General features: G+C 40.0%; 1 protein-coding gene across 6 annotated transcripts in view; it reads left to right on the top strand.

Annotated features, from left to right (window-relative positions):
* The window catches only part of LOC103481561 (protein tyrosine phosphatase receptor type E), a 68,471-nt gene that overhangs the window by 28,013 nt on the left and 21,283 nt on the right, over positions 1 to 19,175 (top strand). For all 6 annotated transcript variants that reach the window (XM_008437110.2, XM_008437107.1, XM_008437109.2 and 3 more), the window contains exon 2: positions 5,055 to 5,295. The gene's annotated coding sequence lies outside the window, so the exon portion shown is untranslated. The remainder of the gene's footprint in view (positions 1 to 5,054; positions 5,296 to 19,175) is intronic.

Below are 19,175 nucleotides of genomic sequence, written 5' to 3'. Positions count from 1 at the left end.
ATATTTATTTATTTTTTTTTACTATTTGAGTTATTTGTCTGAGCAGCACATCCTTGTATATTTTCTTGACCTTTTTTTTTTACGTCTTTCATCACTGTATTGAGTATTGATCTGAGGAAACCACAGATGAGTATTAAATCAGGTTCTCAATTACCTTCCTCGCCATCTAAATAACACTATTGATGCAGTCTGTCACATTCTCAGTCTCTCTGTAAATATTCTTACCTCGCGTTGGCTCTTAAAGAAAATCTCCAGACGCTTGAAAATAACATGGATTGCCAAGCTCAGAAGAGCCTCTTTATGATGTTATCACTTCACGTCCTGCTTATTTTGGCCAAAGACCAGATACTGGTGCTCAGCCAGACAGAGTGCCGTGATAACACCGGTGTGCTTAAAATTCAAATGGACAGGTGATCTGTCTCGCCTCACAAATTACTTTCCTTTTCACCGTTTCTCTGCTTGCTCTGGTAAATAGAGCCCAGAATCACAGGCACAGCTTTATATTCCTATATCACATTAGGTCACATGTGCTATTTATCACAAATCCTCCAGCTCCACGTTTCATTGAGGAAATGGGATCTTCTTTCCCCCTTTCAGGTTTGGTTGTAAACACATTAATCACACTTTGCCTTGGTGGCTTTCTCACTTTCAGATATCCACACGTGGTGAAACTGGTAGCAGATTGCTGCATGATCTACTATATATCTTATTTGAAAGTTGTCTTCAATTAATTACTCTATTTCATTAGTCAAATGACGCTGCATTTGCTCAGTGTAATTCATTGTGGTTTCCTTGCTATGCTGAGGGCATTTAATAAAACTAGACTCTGGGATTTCTAAAAGATTAATGCAAGAATTTTAATCTAACATAAAACATAAAAAACRCATAATATAAATATTATTTGCAATAATATGAAGTAATCTTGGAAGCTCAACATCTTAAAGCTGCCGTCACAGCGTGTCCTGACATGGGCCAAACGCTGGCATATTGTGAAACGAGTGTCATGCGGACCTGAAAGTGAAAAAATAAAGCATATTTTGAGGGATATCAAAGTATGCACTCCCTGTTCGATGCACTTCAATTCAGAATAATGCATGTGTACTGAGATCAAGGGTATGGAAATCAGCATTATGCTACTTTTGCAACATCAGTCTCTTTTTTTTTTCTTCATATTTAATGATCAGTTGACCATCTGGAAATTGCATTTTAGTGCAATGAATTCCCTCAAGTGGTCGGATAATTATTAGTCAAGGAAGGTTGATTAATTTTTAATCTCTTGGGAATTATAGTATTTTTGCAATTAGTTCAAGATCAGATTTTTTTTAACTCATGTTCGACATGTGCAGCATTTTTATGACAACTGATGGTAACGTACTGGATTTTGCTATAAAAGAGCACTATTTGCCTAGAAAATACATACCACGACTTTAACAGCTGCATTTTTTTTTATTAATAAAATTAATAAATTGTACCCCTTAAAAGTGAAGTATATTTGGCATTGGATTATGAATCTTGTAAAAAGTAAGAAAAAAAGCCCTGTTTTTAAAACACTTTACTATGTACTTATTGGGTTAGTTATCTTCTGAGGTCTAAAGGTTTATCTCGTGACTTCTTCGGAGGTCCTGAACTGCTGGAGACATCTTTTTTTTTTTTTTTTTGGATGTAACATGCAGCGACAAGTCAGAGCTCATCTGTAAATATTGTTCTTCTGAACTGATGCTGGAGGCCGATACGCACTCAGTGGGTGAGGTGGTGTGTAGTGGCAACTGCCCCTCAAAGCTTATCTCTATAAATGGATTTGCTTTGGTACACACAGAGATCTCTGTGTGATGCTCTAATCTGATTGACCACAACCCCGTAGAGATGGAAATGTCAAACAGACACATGCTTGTGTCTGTTTGCACGTACATATTTATAGGTGCGGTAGAAATGCATGCATCTGTCTGTACAGCCGGTTGTCGTTGTTATGCTGTAGTTGAACTTAAATCCTGAGTAAGAATGAGTGATTCGCCTCTACAGATATTGATCATACCTCCACAGAAGTATAGATAAACCTAAGTAAAATGGAAGAATTACTTTAATGCATTTGTATCACAGATAACAAAATGTCAAAAATAAATGATGCAATGACTTTAAATCGACAGGTCTTTTTTTTGTTAGCTACTACTTTTCTAATTTCCTTAAAAGGCTAGCTGTGCTGCAGCAAGTAGGGATTAGACTTGGTAGACATGGAACTGTCTACATATCCCGCAATTAATCGCACCTTTCTCAGCAAAACTGTTTCACACACTCCAGTCCAGTAGGTGGCAGTAACGTAACTGAAGTTTGTTGGCTACTTACGATGAAGACGCAAACCATCCGTCGAGTGGCACGGATTTAGATGATAAATTTGTTACTCAATCATAAGGTTGTATTTTATTTATCTAGGAAATAAAACACGCATCTTTCAAAACATGATCAAATGTAGAGTATCAATTAAAAACATTAGTGGTCAATAAAAATGCCATGCCAGATTATTTATTCCCTTCTCAATAATCGGTGGAAAAATATTTACCGGCATTACAGCAGTCAAACCGTACTCATAATTAGTGACCAGTTTCTTGCGTGTTGCCACTGGTATTTTTATGAGCAGCTAGAGAGGGGTGAGTACTTTTCTCTGGAATCTCATTAAAGAGATTTTAAAACAGTAATGGAATGACTGTGTGTTTCAGTGTTTTTTCTTTTCTTTTCTTTTTTTTTTTTTTTTTTTTTTGCCGCAAACCAGGCTTTGCCTAGTTGTGAGATTTTAGCAGATCCAGGAGTAATTGTTGCCTTTCTATTGCAAATAATAAAATTGCACCGCACATTTTTGCAGAAAAAAAAAATCCTCTTTACACTGTGGGTTTTTATACCGTCATAAAAGCCACTGCAGGTGATGATCTGATTTGAGGTGTCATTTTAGTGATGTCCTATGTAGTGGCTCAACTAAAATGTTTTATCATTTCCACTTCTGAATATATACATTGTCTTTTCCTACTGTGCACAGAAATATCGACATGTGGATACCAGTACTTTTTTTCTTTCTTTTTCTGAATCTTCTCAAAAGTACATCATGTTCTCTCCATTCATATTTGAGCTTCTCATWGATGTGTATGAACTCTTGATCTTAGAGACTTTTTCAGGCTCATTTTGGTTGCAGCACTGAAAACATTACCTTTCCTGACTTTGGGACTTTTTTTAAGTCTTTGACTTTTATATCAATTTCTTTATTATTAATTTGGCAGATTTAAGTTAATTTTACAGTAACCAAAATGCAACAAAACTTTGCGTAACCAAGTTATATTCTACACTCTGAAATTTTGGTGTAGCAGCTTTTCTCTTTTAATACTGTTGAGCTGTGCATCTGGTCATATAAAAGAAAGGTTCCTCTATTATTCAGCAGCTTCCTAGATCAGACTCGCCTCTGTCAGACCTCATGTTATTTATTTATAAACTCTGAGACTGTATCTGATTTCAAATACTCCTACGCAAATGCTTTCCAGGAAATGAGACACAAATTCAAAACAAAATCGGAGGGTTGATGATGTGATCCTGATTTTTTATTATTTTTATTTTGTTCCCTTCCCCACTTAATTCTGCCAGAATTAGCTTTTGCCCCTGTGAGACTATCATGGTAATCCTCAAGCATGACATCTTATTTAACAGGATGTCGTGAAGCAAATGCTGACTGCATGTTTTCTCCCCGATTTCCTGTGGGCGAGCGGGTGGAGGCGGGGAGGGCTGCTGGAGATGTGTGCATTAGTTTATCGGGGGCAGCCTAGCAAAGAGAAAACAGGAAAGAGAGATAAACACGTGCACGCATCTTTCTGTGTGCCCAGCCTGACGATCCGGTCACCATCGCAACCACAAGGCATGCATCGCATTGCCGAGGGGGGAAAACCTTGAAACTCTGACAACAGCCAAGTTGCAGAAAAATGTCCACAAGCGTCTACCTTTGAGTTTTTGCTGTGATCTTTAAGAAAAAAAAAAAAAGGTAATTGGCGTATTTTTCACACAGCTGACAGAGAGGCTCCAGATACGTAGGCCACTTGGCCTTCCCAGGTAGATGWATCGCGCTCTGTGTCCCCATTTCATCGCACTCCCTCCTCTTCCTCCTCCTCCTCTTACCCTCCTTTTTTGCTCCCCCATGGTTCAGCAAAGGGTTTATTTATTAGATGGCACCAAACTGCAACCTCTGCTGCAGCTAATGCACTGTCTTTGTACTAGTTTTTTATTGCACAGAGAGAGTAAAATACCAAGAGGAGGAGAAAAAAAAATCATGGATTAAAGTAAATATGCTGGCAAATAGAGAAGAGGAGGCTTTATATTAAATTATGTTGCAAATCTGTCAGATCCATCAACAGGAAGGGGGGCTGTTTTTCTGGGCTTTATTTTTGTTTTGTTGGTACCCAGGGCAGCCTGGTCCAGCAAGTGATGTGCTTTTTTTTTTTTTTTTTTAAGAGCTTGTTCTTTAAAGGACTGATTTATATCTCAGGCATTTAGCAAGTATTATAAAACCATAAAGTATATTTTCCTTTATTTGTTGTTTCCTAATCTTGTGCTGCAGCTTCCTTTTGCTCGTCTGTTTTATTACGAATGTTCTGTGGCTCCCATAAAAATGAGGCTGCAATTAATTCCTAAACGATTTCCTCAGATAAAATGAGTAACCCGGTAATTCATATATTGTTTCAGTTTCAGCATTCAGTCTTCACCTGTTGGTTCCTTGTCTGTTCCCAAGTGGTTTTACATAGTTTTCACATTAAAAGGTGGRAAAAAAATGTAATAATTCATTGTGGCATTATGATGCGTTGTGTAGAGCATCAGTTTTTTGGTATACAGTTTCTCCTTTTCTCAGCTCTCTCGTTAGAGAAGTCGTCTTTTCACCGCCTGCTCTTCTGCTTTTCACGTGGCGTTCCTCGCTCCTCCTCCTCCTCCTCAGACAGGAACTGCATCATGCCTCTCTCCATCCACCAGCGTCTTCTGCCCTGCTGTCCTGTTAATTGGCTAACATGTGCTCCRTCCTTACTCTCTTGAAGGAGGCCAGCATCTCCTGAAGGCATCCGGTGCCGTTTCCGGAGAACCCTTGCTGGTTCAGASCAGGTTAACCCAGTGAGATCCACTACTGGAGACCCGGATCGTCTCTCCTCAGCCTCCAGCTTTTGGATATYTTCACKCTTGAGAACAGGAGAGCAATGTGACCCCTGGATTGGATGAGGACCATGGGAGCTGTTACTATGGATCTGAGAGKCGCCACGCTCTGAATCAACTCTCGTTCAGGTAATGCAGAACTCTACACGCATAGCAACTGATTAAAATTTTTATTGTGATCGAGTTTAAAATTAAACCGCATAAGAAGTTCACTCGTTTTAGCGAGTGTTACAAGGCACCAGCTTTCCGCTGCACTCAGAGAGAAGTTTCTCACAAGTTGACATGGTTTCCCTTAAAATGACTTCCTCATTTTGAATATTCACCGCTCTGACCAGCAAAGAAAACCATAAAACAGGAAGTGGAACAGGGCAGTGAAACGCAAATGACAGTCGGACCCAAACAACTTAGTGCTCTTAGTAGAAGTCAGCTGCATTTTCATTTCAAAATGCAGTGATTTACATGATTTATTTGTGGATCTGAAGGCAAGGGAGTTTGGGGGGAACAAAAAAAAGAAATCTGATTAGCATTTGGATATTTTATTTGCATTTGTATTTTATTGATTCTGTTTGAAGTTTCAGCCTCAATAAATGAAACATTTCTTGTTAGACTTTTTTTCATAAACAGTAAACAGATTCTGAGCCTTCTCCTCCAGTCTCCCACTGAATTTGTTAAACTTGTTGCCATAGAGCACACGCTTCAGTTGTGACCTTAACTAACTGTTGAATTTCACTATTAACTTCAGATTTAATCCTCCTTCTTTCTGTATTTCAACTTCAGTGTGTGATGTARGGTGTTTTTTTAAGGCAGTTCTTTAGAAAACATGCACATATTTAACATATAATTTCCTACTTCTGCCACTTCAGGCTTGAATTTATCGTTCGAGTCATATTGTCGACATACTTTGGGAAACTATGATCAGTTTCTTAGTGTTGTGACTATCCCTCTTTCTTTTTTCAGTTCCCACACATTCTGTAGTACTCTCAGGTGTTTCCAACTTGCCCYAAAGTTATTGGCAAGGTTTGCTTTTATGATTTAAAAATGGTCAAAAAATGGCCTGGGATCAAATCGACACAGATTATATTAAACATCCATTATTCTACATGGTACAGTCATGTGGTCTGCGCTTCTTAAACGGAGAGAAGTTGGAGAGAGAGTGGTGATGACTTACAGACCTCAGGAKTTTTGCTCATAAAGGTTTGTTGTGACTTTTAAAGGGCCTCATTACATGAATGTGTCRGTGTCTGTAATCCCTGGTATTAATCAAGGTTCCTAGGGCTGCAGATGTCGGCCGCTGGGATGAGCCAGCAGCTTGGACACACTTTACTRCATGTTTTCCAACCTCAAACCAAGTCCCATATGCAACTTATTTTACAAGGTCATTGGTGGGCATAGCAACATCCAAAGCTATTCTAAAGTKTTTGCTCTCAGCACAGATCACTTCCTCTAGTTTTGAATTGATCATTATTTGAGTTGGGTTGCTCTCGCCCGGTCCTGTGTGTAGTGATCTATTGACAACCTGAGTTTAAAAACCACTTCTTAAATTACTTTTCTGATCGTTTGATTGAAGTGATCAGTAAATACAATCAGGTCTTTATAATTATAGATTTTAATATCCTTGYGTGTTGTCCTGAAATGTCACAGATTAAAGATTAAGTCTTGTCAAGTCTGTAACTTGTGCTYCTGTTTGGATTCGGTTCTGGCTGACTGTCGCACCTTTTCACTGCTGCTCGGTTCTCATCTGGTTTTTAATGACATGAACTTTTACTCCGTGTGTTTTGACACTGAAAAGTTGACGGAGTCTTTGTCAGCTTGTATCTTGTCGTGTAACACGGCGGCTCCATTAAAGCCCAGGCGTCCCRAACTGACACGTCAGCCCGAGCTGAAAGATGTCACTCATTCTGCCAGACGGGCCTCCAGGAAGGCTGAGCGCCGGTGGACAGACAGGCTTCAGGTTTTCCTCGACATGTTAAAAGATCACGATCAGAACACTGTAAAAACTGAAAAACAAATATTTTTGAGAAACGATTTCTCAAACGATTTTTGTTGCCATATCGGATGAAACTTTCTGGTTCCTCCAGTGCTACTGTTCACCTCGTCTTTAACATTTAAAAAAATGTTTTAAATGTCATAGGATCTTCTGTCTTGATTGTTATTGATAGCAGTCCAAGTGTGAACCCTAGGGTTTCAAAGTATATCAAAAAACCAGGTCTTGGTCCATCCATCTTTTTTCAATCAAACTTCACTTCCTCTGACCCTTTGACACAGACCATAATGGCATTTTCATTTCCCATCTTGAGCACTGTAACTGAAACCAGCCTGGGAGTGGTTTCAGTTTTACCTGACYCATAGAAATTGTTGTATCAGCATTAATAAGTTTATCATCTTTAGTGTCTTTTTGCTGGGTGGGGCCTCAGGACTCCATGCTAGGACCTCTCTTTTTCTCTCGCTCYGTCGCCCGCTTTCGGGTTCTGTTTTGAGGACATGTTTGAATTTAATTTCATTGTTKTGCTAATGACTGCCAAATCTACATTCYTGTRAAAAATAAACATGAGGCTAAGTCTGTTCATCTGTTGTTACAATTCCTAAATGAAATCAAAGCTGGGATGCCTCTCAATCRTTTGYGCTTCAGTGGTAAGACTGAGGTCATGTTTTTGTTCGCAAGTTTTTCTCCACTTGCAAACAAAAACAAGTGTTTTTGACACTTGTCAAACAAGTGGATTTCAATAGAGTCTCTTAGACTCTATTAAAATCCACTGCTACCAATCTGGGGATGAGATTAGAGAGCAACGTTAGATATAAGACACAAAAGCRAGCTTTTTCCAACTGTGACAAGTTGCCAAAATCGAGACCATTTTTTCCGGTCATGACTTTTAAAACATCACACTTTTATTACATTACACTTYGACTATTGTACTGTGGTCTATTTCAGGGCCAGCCATGCTGCCCTCTCTTGCCTTCAGCTTCTCTAAAATGCAGCTGCTTGTCTTTTAGTTTGATCACACAAGCAAGAAAACAATTCTCATGTGCTGGCTGCTCTTCATTGGCTCCCTCTGTACAACAGAATTGATTTTATTTTTTTTTTGTTTTTAAACATCCTAATGGCCTCACTTCCTGCCTTCTCTTGGACTAGCTTTCAAAAATAATGAAGATCCACCTATAAAAACAGCATTTCTCAGCACTGTGTGAAGTTATAAATTAGAACCACAAACCAAAGATATGAAGCCTTTGACTTTTACTCTTACTAACTTTGTGAATTTGTCCTTGAATTAATAGAAATCCCATGTAAAATGGTAAGAGTGGTGCAAGAAGTGCGTCTTGATTAATATGCATTTACAATATTTTGTCTCCAGCAAGCTGCTCAGTGATAAGCGGAGGTGCGTGACCATGAGACAAGGACGAAAGGAAAGTGAAGATGAAAACATTTAAAACAAAAGCCATAATCAGAACATAGTGGAAAGAAGGAGAATACTCTGTTTGTGTGGATAAGTCATTGGCGGCCGGTTRTGTCTGGATCTGTCGTATCCAGTTTGTTCGTCTGGACTGTGTGGCTGCCTTTTGCTCCCATTTCCCTTCTGAAGGGGAGCAGCACAGGAAGGCCGGCTGTAGAGGAAAGGAAACGGTCTTCATCAAACAGCAGATGGAGGACAGTATGTGCTTACACGGCAAAAAAATGCACATAAATAAAAAAAAAAAGATAGAGCGGGTGCTCAATCCTTAAGGTAGATTTTATGCAGAGTGTGACCTAGATCAGACCTGGCAAATGTCAGCTGTGGAGAATCTTGAACTTTAATAAAGATTGAGAACATTTTGGCATTTAAGATCCACTTTTCAAAGGTTTTTATCTGTAATTGCAGCAACACTTTTACTTATGCAGAGGGTTTTTTTATATATATATTTCTACTTCATATGTATTTCCCAATAATAATTGTAATAAGTTTAAAAAAATGTAAGCTCTAATAAATGTTGAAAAATTATTGTTGCTGCATTATTGTTTTTGCCAGTGGTGGTGTTCAGGGCTTTGTTTTAGGCCCCCTTCTTTTTCCTGTCTATTGTTTACGTCTAGGTCACATTTTCAGAAAACATTGCTTCCATTTTCTGTCTATGCTGATGACAACCAGACTTATGTGTCAAAAAAAATGTCTTGCAAACGTTGTGCAATTATTTAAATTGTCAACTGTCAGTGAGTTGACAATTTAGCAGTGAGAGCAGTGAGAGCTGTGAGAGGCGGGCCCCCAGGGTGCAGGAACAAACAAACTACTAGGGCAGGAGGTGGGGAGGCATTATTTTTAAATGTAGTATCTAATCTTTTTGCTAGCTAAATTAACATAGTTTTTTATATTAGGAAATTACATAACCTAATAGATTAAAAATACAATTGCAATTTTTTTCCTTGCCCCTTTTTATGGCACACACGAGACTCTTGACACCTCTAGCATTTGCCTGTACTGGCTAAGCAACAGGCTGGCCCTGCTGTTAAATATAGACTCAACGTGTGACTGAGGTTTGTGTGCTGACTTATTTGACATTACGTCTAATACTCAGTGGCAACTTTGGTTTTCTTAAAGCWTAGTTGTTCCCAGGATTGGATTTTTTTTAAGGGTATGCCTTAAAACAATATTTTCCTAATCTTTTATCAAGTTTCTTCTGTCAGGATGATGTATCTCAATTTTAGGTCTTCCAATACATTTTCTCGGCCTTTCTGTCCTCGTAGGTTTTGACACGACTTCTTCTCCCTACCTAGGGCTTTAATTTCAGCAAAGCAAAKATCTTCCCCTGACCGTTCAGCAGAGATTTCTGTGGATGTTGCACTTCCTTTCTTTCTTYTTCCAAGTCTCCTTTGACTCCGACCAGTCACTTGCTGGTCTTATGGTGTGCATGTGGAGTGAGAGGGGTTTTCTTTTTCATTCATGTAACAAGCCTGCTTTGCTGGGAGGACAATGAGACTCACTGTGGTGCCCATGGTCCCACTGAATGACTCATGTTCCTATTGAAGTCGGACAAAGCCCAAACGACAGGGTTACACAATGTTAATCAACAAAGTGCAKCTCATAATGTGATCAAAAAGAGGGCTGTGAAAAAATGTGCAAGGTTGAGGTCCGTGGCCTGGGTTTGTGTGACATAATTACCGTGCTTTCACTTCCATCCTCTCCTACAAGGAATGCTTGTGACTGCTGCTGCCCCTCCTCTTCTGTCTGAACCATGCGCCAGAAGTAGAGTTGTTTTTGTTTTCCGGTTGTTTCCCCAACCTGCTGTTGCCTCGAGTGTGATAAGCGAGCATAAAGGAGCTGTTATTCCCGAAGATGAACAACCGCTACTGTGAAGGRCCGGTTTTGCTATGGCAACTGGAGCCGTTCGGCAGCGAAGTCCTGCTTCTCCTGCAGACTGGGGGCGCGTCATGAACCAGAAGACCCACTGTTTAAGGAGAAGGGTTTTACAGCCCGTGTCTGCATGAAGCAGACCTGTCTGCAGAGCAGCAGAGGCAGGCTTCTCATCCTCGCAGCATGGACTCTTATCCATTCTGCTCTCTTTTCCTCCCCCAGAATCAAGTGGCTTTTTGTTCTCCCACAGTGGTGCTTATCGCTCGTTTCTCCACGCCTGCCCTCCCCGCCCCTTCTCTTTGGGAATGAAAGGATATTTTGGGTGATAGATCTTGTCTTCCTCCCACAGATCCCACAACACTTTGTTTTCCCCCCAGAGTCAGGTCTGTTTAACCCTCGCCTTAGTGCTGACGCGAAATCAATTTCATGCCAATAGGAGAAAGAAAAAAAAAAAACTTGTGGATTATCATGATTACAGGCACTGACACTGCAGTTAATTTAAATTCACTTGACTGAAGTGGGTTTGTTTGTCCCACAGGGTTTCTCCATTGCCTGTTATTTCTGTGCTTGGTAAACATAAGGAAGAGCCATGCGTACTCCAGGGAGACAGTATGCTCGGTTGTTACACTCAGAGAACATCTCATTAGCTCTTGTTTGGTGAAAATTACAGTATTTTCTGATCTTTTCTTGAATTTGCTGACCGTAAAATGTATCGCAAACAGTTCAGAGACAATTCTTTTAGACATGCAGCAGTGTGTTTGCTACAGGGCAGATGGTTTAGTATATAATAGGAGAGCATGTGGCTCCTGGGTAGTTAACACTGCGTGAAAACAAACACTAAGGACAAACTAAATCAATAAATGTAGGATGGTAGCGTTACAGAGAGCTTGATGGGGTTTTCTAGTTTTTGAGTTCTACCTGTTGCATCACTGCAAAAGTCGGCTAACCATGACAAACAGTTGGCTTTTCATAGTTGACATCGTCATTCGAATTTTCATTATTAATATCCCAATTCCATCATTTCTATTGTGCTGCCCTCACTCCAAAGTGTGTAGCAAAGTCTAAAGTAAAGTGTAAGGTAGTGACGTTTTGAACATCTGGAAGTGTCTTTTAATGACCTTAGATCAACACAGAGAGAATAACATGACAGTCAAGTTTGTTTGGGTGTGAGATCGCCTGAGGTCTTGGCAGAGTTGAGTTTAACACCTTGCAGCTGTAAAGCTCCMCCTGTCTGACCGCCGTCACCTTCTAATCCATCTGAGGTGCATTCCTCAGAGAAAATACTATAAATGTCAAATGCCATAAAACGCCACCATGTCTTCAAAGTAAAGTCTGTCACTTGAAGGTCTGTTTTAGGGGTTGGCGACATGCGGCTTCTGAGCTGCACGTGGCATTTAGGAACATCTACGATGGTTCTTAACAGTTCTGTACAAAAATAAAAGCAAACTGAGAAATGTTTTAGCTCAATTTTGGTAACTTGTTTTGGCAATTTCTGTGTTTTTAGTACAAGTAATTATTTTGCAGACATTAAGGTGTTTTTTAATACACTTGTTAAAAATCATGTATACGTTTTTATTCTGCTGTTTTTTTGTGGGGCGGGGTTATAACTGAAATGCACTACTGATGATTAACTTTAAGTGATACATCAGATACAAACATCAGGATGCAGCAGTTATTGTCGACTACAGTTTAAAATTCTGAACACTGTCTCCTCTGCAGAAGTTACCCAGGTTAAATGGAAGTCACCTCTGTGTCATTGAAAGCTGGCTTCATGCTAATATTACCTATGCAGGCCATTAATCTCTTTGTAACACACCTTTCAGATCAAGTGATGCATGACRGCATAATTTCTGKGACTGAACTGTATGCATGTGCAGTAAATTATGTTGTTGTCAGCACTGTGCAGCCTTAGACAGATGATGTTTGCCTACAAATGGTTTCAATCTAATTTTAGCATTAAAAGCCAGACTTAACATATGCTTAGAACTGAAGTAACTGGTTTTCTCACTCAGAAAGACTTTWTTTTTTCTTTCTTTAAATATCCTCCTAATTGAGCAGCAAGTGTCGCTTTGTTGACAGACTTTAGGGATTTCTATGAATGTTCATCCCCTCTTAGTCCCATCACTCTTTACGTCTTCATCCAGTATCTGCTCATAGTGAARCAGAGCGATAATGAAAAGTGTCGCAGCGCGGCTTCGTAGTCTTAAACCAAGCTGTCACACATTAGCCCAACTATCGATGGCTCTGGATCCAGCTCATAATTGCTCTGCCTCAGAATAATTGAAAAAGGGGACGAGGTGAATCCCAAAGGCGTCAGGAGGGGAGGAAGATGAATGGGAGGACATGATGAGACCCCTCGCAGGACAGAGGGTCTCTGTTTCCCCCTCACACAGACACCTGGCTTCGTGTGAATATTTCACCTGGCATGTCGCTGCCGTGTGCTCGTTTATGCAGGAACAGACTAATTTAGACTGAAAGTTCTTTCATTGTTTGCAAGCATCAGACAGTTTTCATGCCTCACCGGTGTGAAGCGTGGCTGTTACCTTCTTCACCCTATAAAAACTACAGATATTAAGCTACATGTAAGTAAGACCTGCTTTTAAATGTTATGACTAAAATGTTTTAAGAGGATTACCAGTAATCGCCTGTCATTTTGTACTCTCTTTTAACTAATACGCAACAGACAAATACTGTTTTTRCAGTGAGCGCTGCTCTAATGGCTTTCAGGGTCARACAGAACCCGCCACAATTCCGTCAAAGTGACRTTGCAGCATGCAGCCTTGCAGCAAACTGATATTTTGCTATGTAAATATTCCTCTGCATTTATGTGTCTACGGAACATGAGCTCAAATTTATTTCTGGCTTCGATCTCCAGGGGAAATGCTTTATTTGTTCACACAGAGGTGGAGGGCTGACACTGTGGAGCGGTACTAGCCGGTCTCCGAGGTCATTACCACTGCCACAGCGTCTCGGCGCCCTGGGAAGTAGGCAAGAATTGATTAATGACGATGCTGGTAGCACAAGGAGGGGGCGGTAACGGCAAGGGAGCCGTTCTGCAGTTGTTGTGGAGAAATGCTGCTCTGGGCGTGAAGCACTGCAAAGTTAGCTGATAAAATGGCAGCTAAAAGAGACATGTATCTGTGAATCTTTATTTCTGGCTATTCTACTCGGCTTCAGTTGCTTCAAAGAAAGAAGGTCAAGCAGTAAAAAAAATGCACCAGACACAGTTTGTGACAAAGCAAGGCTTCATATTCTGGAAATACAAATATTTTTCCAAACTTCTCCACTGATGAAGAAAAACCTTTCCTGACTGTTTAGGAATTTTGGAGAAAATTTCTGGGTTTTTCTCTTCACTTTATATTATGTTCTCACTCTCAATTTTTCTAATTAAATTGAAGTATGTCTTAATTTAAAATTGAAACTGTCAGAATAAAAATGTCTTAAAAAACATTTAATACATTATTACTATTTGTGGAGTTGTTTCTTCTGCACCTACTTAATGGCATTCCTCTTTCTATTGTTATTATTATTTATGAGCAGGTTTTCCAGAAACGGTCACCCTTGTAATCAAAAATTGTATTTGGAACCTTGTTATATCAGCTGAATATTAAAGCACTAATCTGTCTGAGTCGATTGTAGATCAACTAAATACTGAATTCAGCTTTTTAGTGCTTTTCCTCTCCACCCAAATTGCTTGTAGCAATCTGCAGTATGCAACTTTAGGCATCACTTTCCACAGTATCCTCACAGCATTTTCTGCCTGTGAGCGAATAAAATAAATCGCAGTCTGAGYGTCACAGTAGGTTGAGCCGACCTTTCCTACGAACACAATCTAGCCACCAAAGCCAGCTGCTCCCTCCTCAGCTTATGCAACAAGCTTATGCATCACAGACTATGAATTGTTTTATTCCTATGCTCTAAACACAATGACATTACATTAACCTAATTGTCTACCAGTAAACAATTAGGTATACAAGTCTACCAGTAAATGGGACTGTTACTACTAGTTGTACTTTAGCTTTACTTCATGGGAACCTCTGGTTCAGTTTAATATCCCCTCCTTAGAAGTGAAGGAAGTGAACTATTGAAGACTAAAGGAGAGTTTAAATTTACTTCACATAAGAGCAGATTTTTACCATAATAAAAGTAAATTTAAGAACATGTTCATTAATTTAATTTGTCAGACATATATAAAGTAAATGCAAGTTTATCTCAACAAATTTAGACAGGTTGATATATTTCAGTAATTTAATAAAATAAATAAATGTTACACATGACCAATAATGATAATAATAAATGAATCAATTTTATGTCACTGGCTACACAGATGAAGAGAATCTAGCACAGCGACACAATGGAAAAATGTGTGGAAGAAAAAAGTATTTAAAACAGCCGCACAAGCAACAACAATAATCACAGCCATGTTTTCAGCTTGTGGAAAAAACKTAGTTATACGAGTAAGTTTACTGCACCAACAACAAAAGCCACATTGCATTAATGCAGTAAATTATGTAGAAGGACCCCAACCAAGTATTGATTTACTCTACATGTATGTCTCAGAGAAGGCTTGGATTTATGTAGTAATCAAATTTTTTGATGAACTACATTGTGTGTTTTTGTTAGCAATAAGCCATAACCATCAAAATTAGGAGACTTAAACACCATAGAGCACTCTGGATTATATTCTAACTTATTGAGATGCACCTGTGCATCTCCTTTCTGTGGAAATGAATCAGGCTGAGAGTATCTAACCTTTCCACGCTTTATAAAAAAAACATCTCTCTCTCCTGTGGGAGCTTTTCACTTCGACAAAAGCCTAAAATGACATCAGGTTTTCAGGTTTGCACAGTGTCTCTCTGTTCCAAGGCTTTTTCGTGTTCAACATCCTTCAGGTGCCACGTTGGTGGCAGCGTTGCRGGCCGAGTTACCATGGGAACACATTGAGAGGAACAATAGTGCGCACATTTAAACAATTCTGAGGTGTAAATTAAAATGGATTCAAAAATGTCCTAATGAACAGGCTGTGTGAGGTGAGGAAATCTGCTTTCTGTGGGCTCATTTGACCAAATCTGTTTACATGGATCATACAGTCATACATCTGGAATGTAGATTATGGATGCTGCCCTTAAAGCAGGATCAGCAGAAATGGATGGATTACTCTAGTATGGCCAGTGCTGAACACCTTGTCCCACTAGGCTGGATTGCATTAAAAGCAGTTGCACATCTGTGTGAACAGATGGACGGCGCCCCAGCATCAACTCCTCACTCAAGACTGTGAATGTAGAGCAGTGTCCTTTAAATAGCCAACGCCAACCCAGTCGAGGTTTAAACTCTGACGCTCCTCTAAGGCCGGGAAACATGGCAGAAGCCATGTTGTGAAAATAAAACATGATATCAAATAAAGAACAACTAGACTGCTGTTTTAGGCTGTTTGAGAAAATTAACAGTATCTAAAATCTAAAAACACAGGTCGATGTAAAAATAGCTTAAGGTCGCTCAATTYGTTMATTTGCAGTCAAAGGCTCCACCTGTCAACTCAAAATCCAACATGGCTCCCATGTTTGAAACTATTTGCTTGTATCTCCATAGCTCTCTCATTGGAAAACAATTTCCAAGTTGCGTAAACCAGAGCAAAGACATTTTTAAGTCAAATTCAGCCCATTTTTTCATGACATATTATTAACCTGAAAAACTAGACATTTTCTTTTTGCCCAATTTTAGTTGTCCCCTTTAAAAGGAAAAAAGAATGATGCATAAATTTAGTATAACCACAAATAAGCTTAAAATTGTCACAAATTTGCATCACAGCTTGTGACAGCATTACATAATTATTTTTGCTTTGTGGTTACTAGATATACTGGGGTGCAAAAATAATGACCTAATGTCTAGTAAAAAATGTTATGAYTCTTGGGGTATTTAACCCTGTTATCCATAGCCACAGTGAAGATGGGCTTTAGATAAAGTATTGTTTGTTATTCTACTGAATAAGATTTAACTWGTTGAAGTATTTTCTGATGGCTGACCTGGTTAAACAAATAGGTAAACTTTAAAAATATGTTATTTAAAACACGTTGTATTTGCTGAAAATCATCGTATGGCGTCTAATGGTTACCTAGATGGGGRTTGTGGTTTGATAACTGAAAATATGTCTTGCTCAGAAACAATTTTAGAGGGTTATAAAAGAGGCTACAAACACATTTTTAGCACATCGGTGAGAAAATGCACAGAAGGACAGCAAACTTTCTTTTGAGCCATCATGCAGGTGTCAAAACCTTGTCGCTCAGAGGGCAGACAGTCCTTTTGCTTTGAGGACTTCATGTATCTCCTGTCCGCCTCACACGGTCCCCCCRCCCCCTTACATACACCCACAGACCACTTTTCAGATTCCACAGCTGACGAATGCAAAAGGACAGAGAAACTGTGCCCATAGAAACAGTTCTCAGTGGACCTGACGAAGCGGAGAACGCCGRGCTTCCTGTCAGAGGCAAACGCAGGCAATTTCCCTGTATTATCTTCTAAATGTAACAAGTTTCTTTCTGATGGCTTGGCTCCTCTGCTTATTACTGAGACGAAGTTAGAGAACTGCCAGCGTATCATTATGTTGTTTTTTTTAAGCCGTGACTGAAAGAATGAGAAAGCAGGGAAACACAGTGAGAGGAATGTCCCATCCTCCCAAATAAATCACTGCCAGGAAAAAAAACATTTTGATTTACGACTAGAGTCACAGTGAGTGAGTCGGTTTTTGCATTGCTTTTTTWAAATCTTTATACAACGGATGAAAACAAGGCTGGCAGTTGCCTACCTTTATTTTCTGCTGCTTTATTGTGAAATGCGATACGCTCATATCTCTGCATATCTAACATATTGCTTGTCTGCTGTGTGATGTGCAGATATTCAGAGAAGTCGGGGTATAATCACCAGAGAGAGCTGTGTGTCGCGCAGTGCATTCCGTACACTTGTTCAAAGTTAGAGTTTGCATTGTGACATAAGCAGGTGTTGATGCAGATGAGTGCAGTTTTACATTTAGAATGTGTTATAAAAAAGTAAAGGTCTSTTGCACATGTAGGTTGGTATGTAGGGTAGTTGGGTAGGTTGTGGCACGAGTAGGACTCAGATCCAAGGAAAACAACACACACCTCCAAATTGTGTCCAGGCTTGTAGCTGGTTGCTCGGAGACCAAGGGAAGCTGCAAGCTTTTCTGGCTGCAGCTTGAATGCAACAGGTCTGTACAGCTGTTGAAAAAAATAGCCCAAGCATCACATTTCTTCAGCAGATAAAGGACGTACAAAGAATCTATTTATCACATCAGTTTAACTTTTTGAGCGGAAGTGCTGAATTGAACTTTTTGACGGTATAATTTGACTTGCACATGTACGGCAGCTTAAATATTCTTATGAACGATATTATCTACCATGCAAAGAATGCAGTGGTGTTCTCTTGCTGCTGCTGTTGTAAGTTTTGCCTCTACAGCAAAGTGTGGCATCGGATGAGACTTATMAGTATGTCACAGAGCTGCTAAGTCCATGCTTCACTAACGTCTGGGTGGGTGGGGGATAGGAGGCTGTCTAGAAGGCCAAGACAATACCCTTCCCCATTGCTAGTTGCWAATGTCTTATGCTGGGAAATAAGGATACCCCAGAACTTCCCCCGAGCTGGTATCTCACATGACCCATTTTCATTATGACTGGCCTAATGGTTGGTGACTGGCYGCTGAGTGCTAAATGGAAAGAGGACAATGCACAGATGAGAGCACACACAATGCAATGATAGCTGCTGGACTCAAGCTAAAGAGTGACTATTAGTCAAATCTGAGACTCGTGGTCTAGACTGGTTTATGTTGAGGAAGGAGAGCCGGAGACTGGGCACTGAGAGTAAAAAGGCGATGTGTGGTGAAGAAGAATCTAAGTGGATGTTATGGCATTCTCAGGGAAATGTGCAGGTCTGGCAGCTGTACTATAGAACCATACCAAMATTGAAACGGGGAGCAGAACAGCCTGGAGGAGTTGAGCCACACAGCTGGACTGCAGGCTGAAATATGACAGGATGATATTTCTAGAGCTAAAAGAAAGGAATGAGAGCGCCAGGAGGCAGAACCACTTAACCACAAGATTTAGCCAAAGGGCTTGCTTGGAGCACTGTGCTGCATGTCCTCATGAACACAAACAAAAACTGAAAAAGAATACATAACATTATGTGTATAGTAGTTTGTGCTGTCAAAAGTTCATTCACAGACACCCTTTACACAGTCCTGCCTCAAAGATTCACCTACTCAGCTCAATATCTGCCTCCTCCTCCAAGCTTGTGACATTTATAAAGAAAACCATAACAAGGGGGTTTGAAAGCTTCAGAACAACTGTGGAGGGCTCATCCCTCATTAGAATTCCCTTATCAGTCTTTTCCATGGAGCGTAGGCTTGACATGTCTGGGTTTATTAATTGCTCCAGGAAAYATTATTGACCGGGACCTTCTGCTCCTGCTCTCCCTGCTGCAGAAAGAGTCTCTCTGCTCTGCCGCCCTCACATTCCTCCGGTGTCCTGCCTGGACGTAATACAGGACACTGCGGCACAGCGTGGAGCCTTCAACAGTGTCTTCATTGACTCTGTACTTGGCTTGGGCAGCTCGTTTTCTCTGCAGCTGCAAAGTACCACTCACATACCTGCAAGTGTGGAGAAGAAGTCAAAATGCTGCTTC

This window comes from Poecilia reticulata, linkage group LG19 (genome assembly GCF_000633615.1).
Source record: "Poecilia reticulata strain Guanapo linkage group LG19, Guppy_female_1.0+MT, whole genome shotgun sequence".
Classification (NCBI taxonomy): Eukaryota; Metazoa; Chordata; class Actinopteri; order Cyprinodontiformes; family Poeciliidae; genus Poecilia; species Poecilia reticulata.
The sequence above is the reverse complement of the archived record's forward strand: the minus strand, read 5'-3'. Positions and strand labels throughout refer to the sequence as shown.